This window comes from Anomaloglossus baeobatrachus, chromosome 4 (genome assembly GCF_048569485.1).
Source record: "Anomaloglossus baeobatrachus isolate aAnoBae1 chromosome 4, aAnoBae1.hap1, whole genome shotgun sequence".
Lineage (NCBI taxonomy): Eukaryota > Metazoa > Chordata > Amphibia > Anura > Aromobatidae > Anomaloglossus > Anomaloglossus baeobatrachus.
The window spans coordinates 647579233-647591883 of NC_134356.1; positions in this window are offsets into that span (position 1 = coordinate 647579233).

Genomic DNA, 12651 nt, shown 5'->3' on the forward strand with positions numbered 1-12651 from the left:
AGTTAGTTTAGTTTAAAATTGCTCTTTGCAGCGAAAAATGCTGACCACAAGAGCTTTTAGCCATTCATTCCATTCTTTTGCACAAAAAGCCATTTGAGCTCATATCGGAAATCATTCTTACCTTCGACTTCCAACTACTTGGTGTAAATGGACTCAAACCCCTCAATATATAATTGTTGATTTTTGGTACTCAGTGGAAACAAATGTGGCTCTCTAGACAAGATGGAGACAAAATCTCCAAAGAAAAGTGCCACATGTGAGGATCACAATCATGACCTTAAGAGTTTGAGATTGACGCGCCACCTATTGTGCTAACAAGGAAAGCTTCTGTTGCAAACGTGCAGAAGTTGCTTACTCATAGAAATAAAGTTCTTTTTTTCCACATCATCGACTACACAGCACAACATTTCCCATATGGTCTAGCGGTTAGGATTCCTGGTTCTCACCCAGGCGGCCCGGGTTCGACACCCGGTATGGGAATGCTAATTTTTCTGTGCTTGTTTTGACATTCAAAGGCCGACGCAATTGGTTGGCCATTGTGGCCTGTCATTTGACCTCCAATTTCCTTACTTATCCATAGAATATTGGAACTGAATGGTAAAGTTTCTAGGCTCTCCTGCCAAAGATAATGAGGAAACTACGTACTGTCTGAGGAAAAAACTTACAATCTTCAATATATCGAATTGACCTGTTAACTCCAACTCAAATGAGGCAAGATTCAACTACTGAAATGAAAAACAGCTTTTTAGTGAAGGCAACACTCTTTTTTTTTTTTTTTTTTAAAACCCCATATGTTTTCTGAAACTCTATGGAATATCTCATATTAATTAGCAAGCAGTTTTCTTAGTTTACTGGTTCAATTCCTGCTAGGGGAGTGCCACTTTTTTCTGCAATAGTTCCTGCATTCAAAGGTCGACGCATACCTTGCAGACAAAGTTAGTTTAGTTTAAAATTGCTCTTTGCAGCGAAAAATGCTGACCACAAGAGCTTTTAGCCATTCATTCCATTCTTTTGCACAAAAAGCCATTTGAGCTCATATCGGAAATAGAGTTGAGCGCGGTTCGTGGTTCGTGGTTCTCCAGTTCGCGGCTCGAGTGATTTTGGGGCATGTTCTAGATCGAACTAGAACTCGAGCTTTTTGCAAAAGCTCGGTAGTTCTAGAAACGTTCGAGAACGGTTCTAGCAGCCAAAAAACAGCTAAATCATAGCTTGGTTTCTGCTGTAATAGTGTAAGTCACTCTGTGAATCAAACTATTATCACATTTCAGTGTATAGTGTGCGTGAACAGCGCCTTCAGATCACTGCTGTTTCTATAATGGCGATCGCCATTTTTTTTTTTTTTTTTTCTTGTCTTCCTTCCCTAAGTGCGCGCGTCTTGTGGGGCGGGCCAGCATGTCAGCCAATCCCAGACACACACACAGCTAAGTGGACTTTGAGCCAGAGAAGCAACGGCATGTGTGATAGGATCTGCATGTCACATGTCCCTGCATTATAAAACCGGACATTTTCTTCACGGACGCCATTATCTGCCTTCTGCGTCTTTGGTGTCAGACATCACTGTCGCAGCTCCGTCTTCCTGAGTCCTATAGCCGATACAGCTGTATGCGCTGCATACACAGCGTTAGACAGCTTAGGGAGAGCACTTTATAGCAGTCCTTTTAAGGGCTCCAACCGGCAGGGTCAGAGAGCCATAGGTGACAGGTCCTGCAAACAGCAACAGCGTCTGTGTAGCCCAGGTCAGGGATTTCCTACCTGCATTTCACCATTAGGAGGGAATAGAAAGGCAGGCTTCCATTCCTCTACCCAGAGCACCACAATCCTGCCACTGTACCCTCTTGTCCTCTGCACACTCCAACTGATAACTAAGCCATTATACTAGCAAACACTCAGTGTACCTAGTGGCATCCTATACGTGGCTATTGGACTTTGCTATAGTCCCACTAGTGCAAAGACATTCGCAGAGCGCGTCTGCCTGCGTTGCACACTACAACTCATTCTAAACAAGCCATTATACTAGCAAACACTCAGTGTACCTAGTGGCATCCTATACGTGGCTATTGGACTTTGCTATAGTCCCACTAGTGCAAAGACATTTGCAGAGCGCGTCTGCCTGCATTGCACACTACAACTCATTCTAACCAAGCCATTATACTAGCAAACACTCAGTGTACCTAGTGGCATCCTATACGTGGCTATTGGACTTTGCTATAGTCCCACTAGTGCAAAGACATTTGCAGAGCGCGTCTGCCTGCATTGCACACTCCAACTCATTAAAACCAAGCCATTATACTAGCAAACACTCAGTGTACCTAGTGGCATCCTATACGTGGCTATTGGACTTTGCTATAGTCCCACTAGTGCAAAGACATTTGCATAGCGCGTCTGCCGGCATTGCACACTCAAACTCATTTTAACTAAGCCATTATACTAGCAAACACTCAGTGTACCTAGTGGCATCCTATACGTGGCTATTGGACTTTGCTATAGTCCCACTAGTGCAAAGACATTAGCAGAGCACATCTGCCTGCATTGCACACTACAACTCATTCTAACCAAGCCATTAGACTAGCAAACACTCAGTGTACCTAGTGGCATCCTATACGTGGCTATTGGACTTTGCTATAGTCCCACTAGTGCAAAGACATTTGCATAGCGCGTCTGCCTGCATTGCACACTCAAACTCATTTTAACTAAGCCATTATACTAGCAAACACTCAGTGTACCTAGTGGCATCCTATACGTGGCTATTGGACTTTGCTATAGTCCCACTAGTGCAAAGACATTAGCAGAGCACATCTGCCTGCATTGCACACTACAACTCATTCTAACCAAGCCATTATACTAGCAAACACTCAGTGTACCTAGTGGCATCCTATACGTGGCTATTGGACTTTGCTATAGTCCCACTAGTGCAAAGACATTTGCAGAGCGCGTCTGCCTGCATTGCACACTCCAACTCATTAAAACCAAGCCATTATACTAGCAAACACTCAGTGTACCTAGTGGCATCCTATACGTGGCTATTGGACTTTGCTATAGTCCCACTAGTGCAAAGACATTTGCATAGCGCGTCTGCCTGCATTGCACACTCAAACTCATTTTAACTAAGCCATTATACTAGCAAACACTCAGTGTACCTAGTTGTATCCTAAACGTGGCTATTGTACTTTTGTCTATTCACAGTATTGGAACGATATTTGCAGCACGTCTGCCTGCATTGCACACTCTAACTTTTTTAAACTCAGCCATTTATAGTAGCAAACACTCAGTGTACCTAGTTGTATCCTAAACGTGGCTATTGTACTTTTGTCAATTCACAGTATTGGAACGTTATTTGCAGCACGTCTGCCTGCATTGCACACTCAAACTTTTTTAAACTCAGCCATTTATAGTAGCAAACACTCAGTGTACCTAGTTGTATCCTAAACGTGGCTATTGTACTTTTGTCTATTCACAGTATTGGAACGTTATTTGCAGCACGTCTGCCTGCATTGCACACTCAAACTTTTTTAAACTCAGCCATTTATAGTAGCAAACACTCAGCGTACCTAGTTGTATCCTAAACGTGGCTATTGTACTTTTGTCTATTCACAGTATTGGAACGTTATTTGCAGCACGTCTGCCTGCATTGCACACTCTAACTTTTTTAAACTCAGCCATTATACTAGCAAACACTCACTGTACCTAGTTGTATCCTAAACGTGGCTATTGTACTTTTGTCAATTCACAGTATTGGAACGTTATTTGCAGCACGTCTGCCTGCATTGCACACTCAAACTTTTTTAAACTCAGCCATTATACTAGCAAAGACTCACTGTACCTAGTTGTATCCTAAACGTGGCTATTGTACTTTTGTCAATTCACAGTATTGGAACGTTATTTGCAGCACGTCTGCCTGCATTGCACACTCAAACTTTTTTAAACTCAGCCATTTATAGTAGCAAACACTCAGTGTACCTAGTTGTATCCTAAACGTGGCTATTGTACTTTTGTCAATTCACAGTATTGGAACGTTATTTGCAGCACGTCTGCCTGCATTGCACACTCAAACTTTTTTAAACTCAGCCATTTATAGTAGCAAACACTCAGTGTACCTAGTTGTATCCTAAACGTGGCTATTGTACTTTTGTCTATTCACAGTATTGGAACGTTATTTGCAGCACGTCTGCCTGCATTGCACACTCTAACTTTTTTAAACTCAGCCATTATACTAGCAAACACTCACTGTACCTAGTTGTATCCTAAACGTGGCTATTGTACTTTTGTCAATTCACAGTATTGGAACGTTATTTGCAGCACGTCTGCCTGCATTGCACACTCTAACTTTTTTAAACTCAGCCATTTATAGTAGCAAACACTCAGTGTACCTAGTTGTATCCTAAACGTGGCTATTGTACTTTTGTCTATTCACAGTATTGGAACGATATTTGCAGCACGTCTGCCTGCATTGCACACTCAAACTTTTTTAAACTCAGCCATTTATAGTAGCAAACACTCAGTGTACCTAGTTGTATCCTAAACGTGGCTATTGTACTTTTGTCTATTCACAGTATTGGAACGATATTTGCAGCACGTCTGCCTGCATTGCACACTCAAACTTTTTTAAACTCAGCCATTTATAGTAGCAAACACTCAGTGTACCTAGTTGTATCCTAAACGTGGCTATTGTACTTTTGTCAATTCACAGTATTGGAACGTTATTTGCAGCACGTCTGCCTGCATTGCACACTCAAACTTTTTTAAACTCAGCCATTATACTAGCAAACACTCACTGTACCTAGTTGTATCCTAAACGTGGCTATTGTACTTTTGTCAATTCACAGTATTGGAACGATATTTGCAGCACGTCTGCCTGCATTGCACACTCTAACTTTTTTAAACTCAGCCATTTATAGTAGCAAACACTCAGTGTACCTAGTTGTATCCTAAACGTGGCTATTGTACTTTTGTCTATTCACAGTATTGGAACGATATTTGCAGCACGTCTGCCTGCATTGCACACTCAAACTTTTTTAAACTCAGCCATTTATAGTAGCAAACACTCAGTGTACCTAGTTGTATCCTAAACGTGGCTATTGTACTTTTGTCTATTCACAGTATTGGAACGTTATTTGCAGCACGTCTGCCTGCATTGCACACTCTAACTTTTTTAAACTCAGCCATTATACTAGCAAACACTCACTGTACCTAGTTGTATCCTAAACGTGGCTATTGTACTTTTGTCTATTCACAGTATTGGAACGTTATTTGCAGCACGTCTGCCTGCATTGCACACTCTAACTTTTTTAAACTCAGCCATTATACTAGCAAACACTCACTGTACCTAGTTGTATCCTAAACGTGGCTATTGTACTTTTGTCAATTCACAGTATTGGAACGTTATTTGCAGCACGTCTGCCTGCATTGCACACTCTAACTTTTTTAAACTCAGCCATTATACTAGCAAACACTCACTGTACCTAGTTGTATCCTAAACGTGGCTATTGTACTTTTGTCAATTCACAGTATTGGAACGTTATTTGCAGCACGTCTGCCTGCATTGCACACTCAAACTTTTTTAAACTCAGCCATTTATAGTAGCAAACACTCAGTGTACCTAGTTGTATCCTAAACGTGGCTATTGTACTTTTGTCTATTCACAGTATTGGAACGTTATTTGCAGCACGTCTGCCTGCATTGCACACTCTAACTTTTTTAAACTCAGCCATTATACTAGCAAACACTCAGTGTACCTAGTTGTATCCTAAACGTGGCTATTGTACTTTTGTCTATTCACAGTATTGGAACGTTATTTGCAGCACGTCTGCCTGCATTGCACACTCTAACTTTTTTAAACTCAGCCATTATACTAGCAAACACTCACTGTACCTAGTTGTATCCTAAACGTGGCTATTGTACTTTTGTCAATTCACAGTATTGGAACGTTATTTGCAGCACGTCTGCCTGCATTGCACACTCAAACTTTTTTAAACTCAGCCATTATACTAGCAAACACTCACTGTACCTAGTTGTATCCTAAACGTGGCTATTGTACTTTTGTCAATTCACAGTATTGGAACGTTATTTGCAGCACGTCTGCCTGCATTGCACACTCAAACTTTTTTAAACTCAGCCATTTATAGTAGCAAACACTCAGTGTACCTAGTTGTATCCTAAACGTGGCTATTGTACTTTTGTCAATTCACAGTATTGGAACGTTATTTGCAGCACGTCTGCCTGCATTGCACACTCAAACTTTTTTAAACTCAGCCATTATACTAGCAAACACTCACTGTACCTAGTTGTATCCTAAACGTGGCTATTGTACTTTTGTCAATTCACAGTATTGGAACGTTATTTGCAGCACGTCTGCCTGCATTGCACACTCAAACTTTTTTAAACTCAGCCATTTATAGTAGCAAACACTCAGTGTACCTAGTTGTATCCTAAACGTGGCTATTGTACTTTTGTCTATTCACACTACTGCAAATCTATGTGCAGCACCTCTGCATGACAACCTCGTGCTCTGTTTTTAATAAGCTATAATGATAGCACAAAATACTGCCATTTTGTGGCATCATAGAACTGGCTGTTGTATTCCATTAGTGCCCCACTGGTGACAAGCTATTTCTAGCACCTCTACATCACACCCTCATGCACATTTAGCTACGCTAATGTTATAGCAAACTCATGGAATTCATTGCTGCATTTCATAATTCGGAGGGATAGAAAGTCAGGCTTCCTTTAGCTTTTCCTTCTGTTCATAGACAGCATCTCCAAGACAAATTTCCCCTCCACGTCTAAGTGTGGAGAGGCAGCTAGTGCGCATGCGTGTGCCGATGTACCCCAGCTGCAGCATAATTACAGTGTTTCGCCTAGTGAGTATGCTCAGCCTGACTGTGCCATTCCTGACGCTAAGTCTTCATTTCGGGATACAGCGCATGCTCCCACACTAAGTGTGAAAAGCCTCTTTGCACAGGTGCTTGCATTCTGTGCCGGGTCTAAGTCCTGTTTTGTGCCTAGACACCATGCTAAAGCTGATAGTCTTTTTTCAGAGACTGTATTTCATGCTACTGAGCATGCTCAGGCACTTCCTGCATCAGAGACTAGGTCTGGTAATGAACTCTTTGGCCCTGGCCCTGATGTGGGGGTCCCATATAGACCACAGGGCATCAGGTGTCCTCCCAAATGGCTTGCAGAGGCCCACACCTATGACTTGTCACCGCATTATTGATGGTCAGACGATGACTGGTGAGGTGTTTGGGTCATGGCAGCCATGAGGTCATCATTGAAGTTGCGTTTCCAAATAGGACGCTAGTTATGCCACTCATGACGTGTCACTCTGCTTTTGTCTCCAGGAGGTGCATTGTGGTTCACCCTGGTTTGGGGCGGACCCAGGTTATAAAAGGGGCTGGAGCCAACAAGGAGGTGCGCAGTCTTCTATTATGCTCCGAAAGAGCACACCTCCATGTGTTGAACCCATTGCGGCTTTAGGCCAGAGGTAGGCAGGGATAGGGTGGTGGATGCAGGCCACCACCACAGTTGGTAACGCAGAACGGTTAAGACCAGCTCCTGTCCTAACAGTCCTGCTTGTGCAGCCCAGTGGCATTAACAGGCCTGCTGCTGCTGATGCGCCTGCTGTCCACAGGTGTGGCCCCTACGCACACGGTCAGCGTACTCAATGGCCCCTGTGTTGTTAACAGGGAGTTCCTGGGCTGGGTGGGCATGTGGACCCTGTGACGCTAACAGGGCTCACAGTCTCCAGATCCGAATGGCGTCTAACTCGGTTCAGGCTACTATTAGTTTCATAGCCACACAGCTCTGTATCCTCCACCAAACCTTCAAGTTGCCAACCTCTCCTTTTCCAACTGGGAGCACGGTGGACACTGACTGCTGAAGGTGATATATACCTTTCTCTTTCTTTTCTTATTAATTTTTGTTATATAGCGGTCACAGATTATATACCACTTTATCCAAATCTGCCAGTCCCACTGTAACAGATGTTGTTTCTTCAGCAAATGTTACAGTTGTTTAACCACCAAATCCACGGACCAAAATTTTTTTCCCCTTTCCAACACACCTGTTCCCCTTTCCAACAGCATCTGTCCTTTTTCAACTCATTTTGGGATATGACCAAAAGTGCAACTGTGCAGGGACACCGTACTCAACGCCATCTCAGCACAGCAGCCATCCCTCGGTCCCTCCGATGTGGACAAGTAAAAGACCATTTCCTCCTATCCATGACAAAGTGTTGAGATTCACTCTGTGCAGCACTGGTGTTTAGTGGAAAAGTAGATCTAAGATTGCGTACCACATTCTGCAGATACTCCTGTATACGTGCGTCTATTTCTATGGCAGGAATTAGTTCGCCAAATTTTGTCTTGTACCGGGGATCTAACAGTGTGGCAACCCAGTATTCAGGATTACTTCAAATTCATACAATCCGAGGGTCATGTAGGTAGTGCAGCAAGAAGGCGCTCATGTGTCTTGTGCATCCAGGAGGACCAAGTCCTTGGTGTGTTGGTGGCAGAGAGGTGAGAATCGTGCATCCTTCCTCTGCCCTCTACCCACAACCTCGCACAACCGAAATGTGAGCAAGCTCTCACTCATCTGCTGAGTCTTCCATGCCCATCGCCAGTTCGTCCTCCATTTCTTCATGGGCTCCTGCACTTTCATCAACACTTTTTGCTGATACTATGCGCCCTTGTTAATCCCTCTCCCTCACCATGACTGCCGCATAGGTGCCGCTGACCATCTGGACCTCGTAGATCTTGTTATCCCTTCCGCATATGACTCCTCCTGTACTTCCTCCCCTTCCTCTTGTCCCAACACCTGACTCCGAATAATAATTACAGTGTGCTCCATCATGTAGATGACCAGAATTGTCACGCTGAGAATGACATTGCCAGTGCTAAACATCTTCGTCGACATTTCAAAACTGTGTAGCAGGGTGCATAGGTCCTTGATCTGACACCACTCCAGCAGCGTGATCGGCACCACCTCTGGATCAACTTATCCCAGGCTATATGTCTTACCGTATTTCAGCAGGGCTCTGCGCTGCTGCCACACACGCTGCAACATGTGCAGATTCCAATTCCTGCGTGTCGGAACATCGCATTTACGGCGTTTAACTGCCAGACCCTAAGACTTCCGGAGTGATGAAAGTTGTTGAGCTGCTGTGTGCGCACGATGGAAGTGAGCACATAGCGAGCGTGCCCGCTGCACAAGGACATGTAGGCCGTGATGGTGTTTTAAAAATTGCTGGAGAATTCGGATCAACACGTGAGCCATAAAAGGCACGTGTGTCACATTGCCCTGAGGATGGCCCGCAGCCAGGTTTGCATCATTGCCGCACACGGCTGTTAAGTCACCAACGGAGTCCGCTCCGTCAATTTGTACTCCGGTCGCCAGGTGACAACGTGTTCCTTTCATGAATAGTGCTGATGATGGGAGAGTAGTCGATGCCAGCGGCGCAGGTGGACGCAGGTTATGCTCACCCACTGGGCTGCATTACCTTGACAGATGCAGAATCTCTGGCTGAATGTAGCTGGTGGGTATCTCACAGATGAAATACCATCATTCAGCTACAACCAATGGGAAGACACCACACCCTTTTTTATGCCCATCCTGTCTGCAGACCACTGCCAGACATAGCTATGAACCTCTGGTTAATTTTACCCCCAGTTCAGTTTTATGATTTTGTGTGCTTGTTACCTGACTACTTTTCCTGCTTGCTGTTTATGTACCTTGTTGGCCGATACGCATTTCACCTCTGCTTGTTTTCTGATTAAGTCCTGGCCGTCCCATTCTGTTCCTGTTCCTCAATTAATGTTTTGACCCTGCCTGACTACTATTCTCTGTAATAGCGGTGTGACTCACATTTCCCATACATTTCAAAGTAAAACTTTGACCGCCTGATGGCATTGAGCTCTGCTGCCAGCATATTAAGGAGGTGTGTGGTAGTCCTTGTGCGCAGTTGCAAGGAAGGGTGGCCTGACCACACAGGGTTTGCGCAAAGGTAGAGGACCCACACGAGGTTGAAGAGGCAGAAGCAGTGTATTAACTTCTACATACAGAACAAGGATTGAAACAACTCGTGGGGACGGCAAGACTTGTACAGCAGACCCTTCTCCATCTCTCACCATAGTTTGCCAGTGCCCAGTCAGTGACATGTACTGACCCTGTCTATGCTTACTGGTCCAAGTATCTGTGTTGAAATGCACCCTGTCGCACACAGATTTTCTCAAGGAAGTGGTGATGTTGTGTGCGACATGCCGGTGTAGCGCGGGCATGCTTTTCTTGGAGAAGCAGTGGTGATTGGGCATCTGGTACTGGGGCACAGCGACAGACATAAGGTCTGTAAAATCCTGTGTGTCCACTACGCGTAAAGGCAGCATTTCGGTAGCCAACAGCTTACAGAGGGATAGAGTCAACCACTTAGCTTTGTCATGGGTCGCAGTAAGTGGCCTTTTATTTGACCACATCTGAGGGACAGAGATCTGGCTGCTGTCTGTAGACGGTGTTGAGTAGGGTGTCCCTGGAAAAATGCAGGTTTGTGAGAAAAGTGCAGGCGGAGACATGATGTTGGCTTCATCTTGCCTTCAGATCTGTTCATCTTGTATCATTTTTAAAAAACACAGCAAGCAAGGGTTACTCCAAGCGGAGTCTCCCTTTTTTTCCAAAAATTGTGCCCCACACAGACACCTTATCAGTGGCAGCACTTGTGCCCTAGTTGCAAACAGGATGTTTTGATTTGCATCAAGCACATTCCAAATCCACAAGCATTTACTCTCCCCAGGATGACACAGGGGTAGTAAATTCCTTCTGGATCCATGACTTGTTCATTTTGATGAACGTCAGTCTGTCCACATTGTCACTGGACAGACGCGTGCGCTTATCTGTCAGCACACACCCAGCAGCACTGAAGACACGTTCAGAGACAACGCTGGCAGCTGGACACGACAAAATCTTCGAGGCGTAACTGGAGAGCTCTTGACATTTTTCTAGATTTGAAGCACAAAAGGAGCAAGGCTCCATTTGCAAAGTCATTGCATCGATGTTCATTTGGAGATACTCCTGTATCATCCTCTCCATCCGTTGACTATGTGTCAGACTTGTTGTCTCTGGTGGCCTTGCAAAGGAGGGTCTAAAAAAATTATGAAAAGATTCCATAAAATTGCTGTTACCAGCACCAGATACGGTCCTACTGGTACGGGTAGACTGTTGAAGATGACGAGGCCGTCCCATGTTTGTCAAGTTACAACTGGGAGAATCACTCCCTTCACCTGCACGGTTGTTTGGTGGAAAAGCCGAGCTAAGATCGAGTAACAGCTTCTGCTGATACTCCTGCATACGTGCGTCCCTTTCTATGGGTGGAATTATGTCACAAAATTTGGACTTGTCCCGGGGATCTAATAGTGTGGCAAGCCAGTAGTCATCATCACTTCTAATTTTGACAATACGAGGGTCATGTTGGAGGTAGTGCAACAAGAAGGCACTCATGTGTCTTGCGCAGCCATGCGCACCAAGTCCACGCTGTGTTTGTGGCATAGAGGTGCTAACCGTTCTTTCTTCCTCTGTCATCTCCCCCCAACCTCTTTCAACTGAAATTTGACCAAGGTCCCCCTCATCTGCTGAGTCTTCCATGTCCATGGACAGTTCGTCCTCCATATCTTCATGTCCTCCTGCACCTTCCTCAACATGTCGCCTGCTACCATGCGCCCTTGTTGATCCCTGTCCCCCATGGTCCCATGCCTGCCGCGTTGGTGATGATGAACGTCTGGACCTTGGTGATGTTGTTGTGTCTTGCGCATATGAATCCTCCTGTAGTTCCTCCCCTTCCTGTTGTCCCACCCCCTGACTACGAATAGTGTTTAGCGTGTGCTCCAGCATGTAAATGACTGTAATCGTCATGCTGATAATGGCATTGTCAGCGCTAAACATATTCGTCGCCATGTCGAAACTGTGCAGAAGGGTGCATAGGTCCTTGATCTGAGATCACTCCATCAGGGTGATCTGCCCCACTTCTGCATCTCGTTGGCCCAGGCTATACATCATGACGTATTGCACCAGGGCTCGCCGGTGCTGCCACAGTCGCTGTAACATGTGGAGAGTTGAATTCCAGCGTGTCGCCACATCGCATTTCAGGCGATGAACCGGCAGGCCGAAAGACTTCTGGAGCGATGCAAGTCGCTCCGGTGCGGCGGTTGAACGGCGGAAGTGAGCACTGCAGACAGTTTCCGTGCCCTGGTCAGAAGGCCATCTAGGCCGGGATAGTGTGTTAAAAATTGCTGGACAACAAGGTTAAACACGTGAGCCATACAAGGCACGTGTGTCACCTTGCCCAGGCGAAGGGCCGCACCCAGGTTTGCAGCATTGTCGCACACGGCCTTACCAGGCTGCAGGTTGAGTGGAGACAACCATTTATCAAAATCAGTCTCCAGAGCTGCCCACAACTCAGTCGCTGTGTGACTCCTATTTCAAAGACATGTCAAGCTAAAGACCGCCTGATGCCGTTGCGCTCTGCTACCAGCATAGTAATGAGGGGTGCGTGATTCCTTCTGCGCAGTGAGAACGCTGGTGGCCTGACCAGGCAGGCTTGGGGCGGAGGTGGAGGACCCAGATGAGGTGGAGGATGCAGAAGCAGTGGCGGAACTTGGACAGACAGAGGAT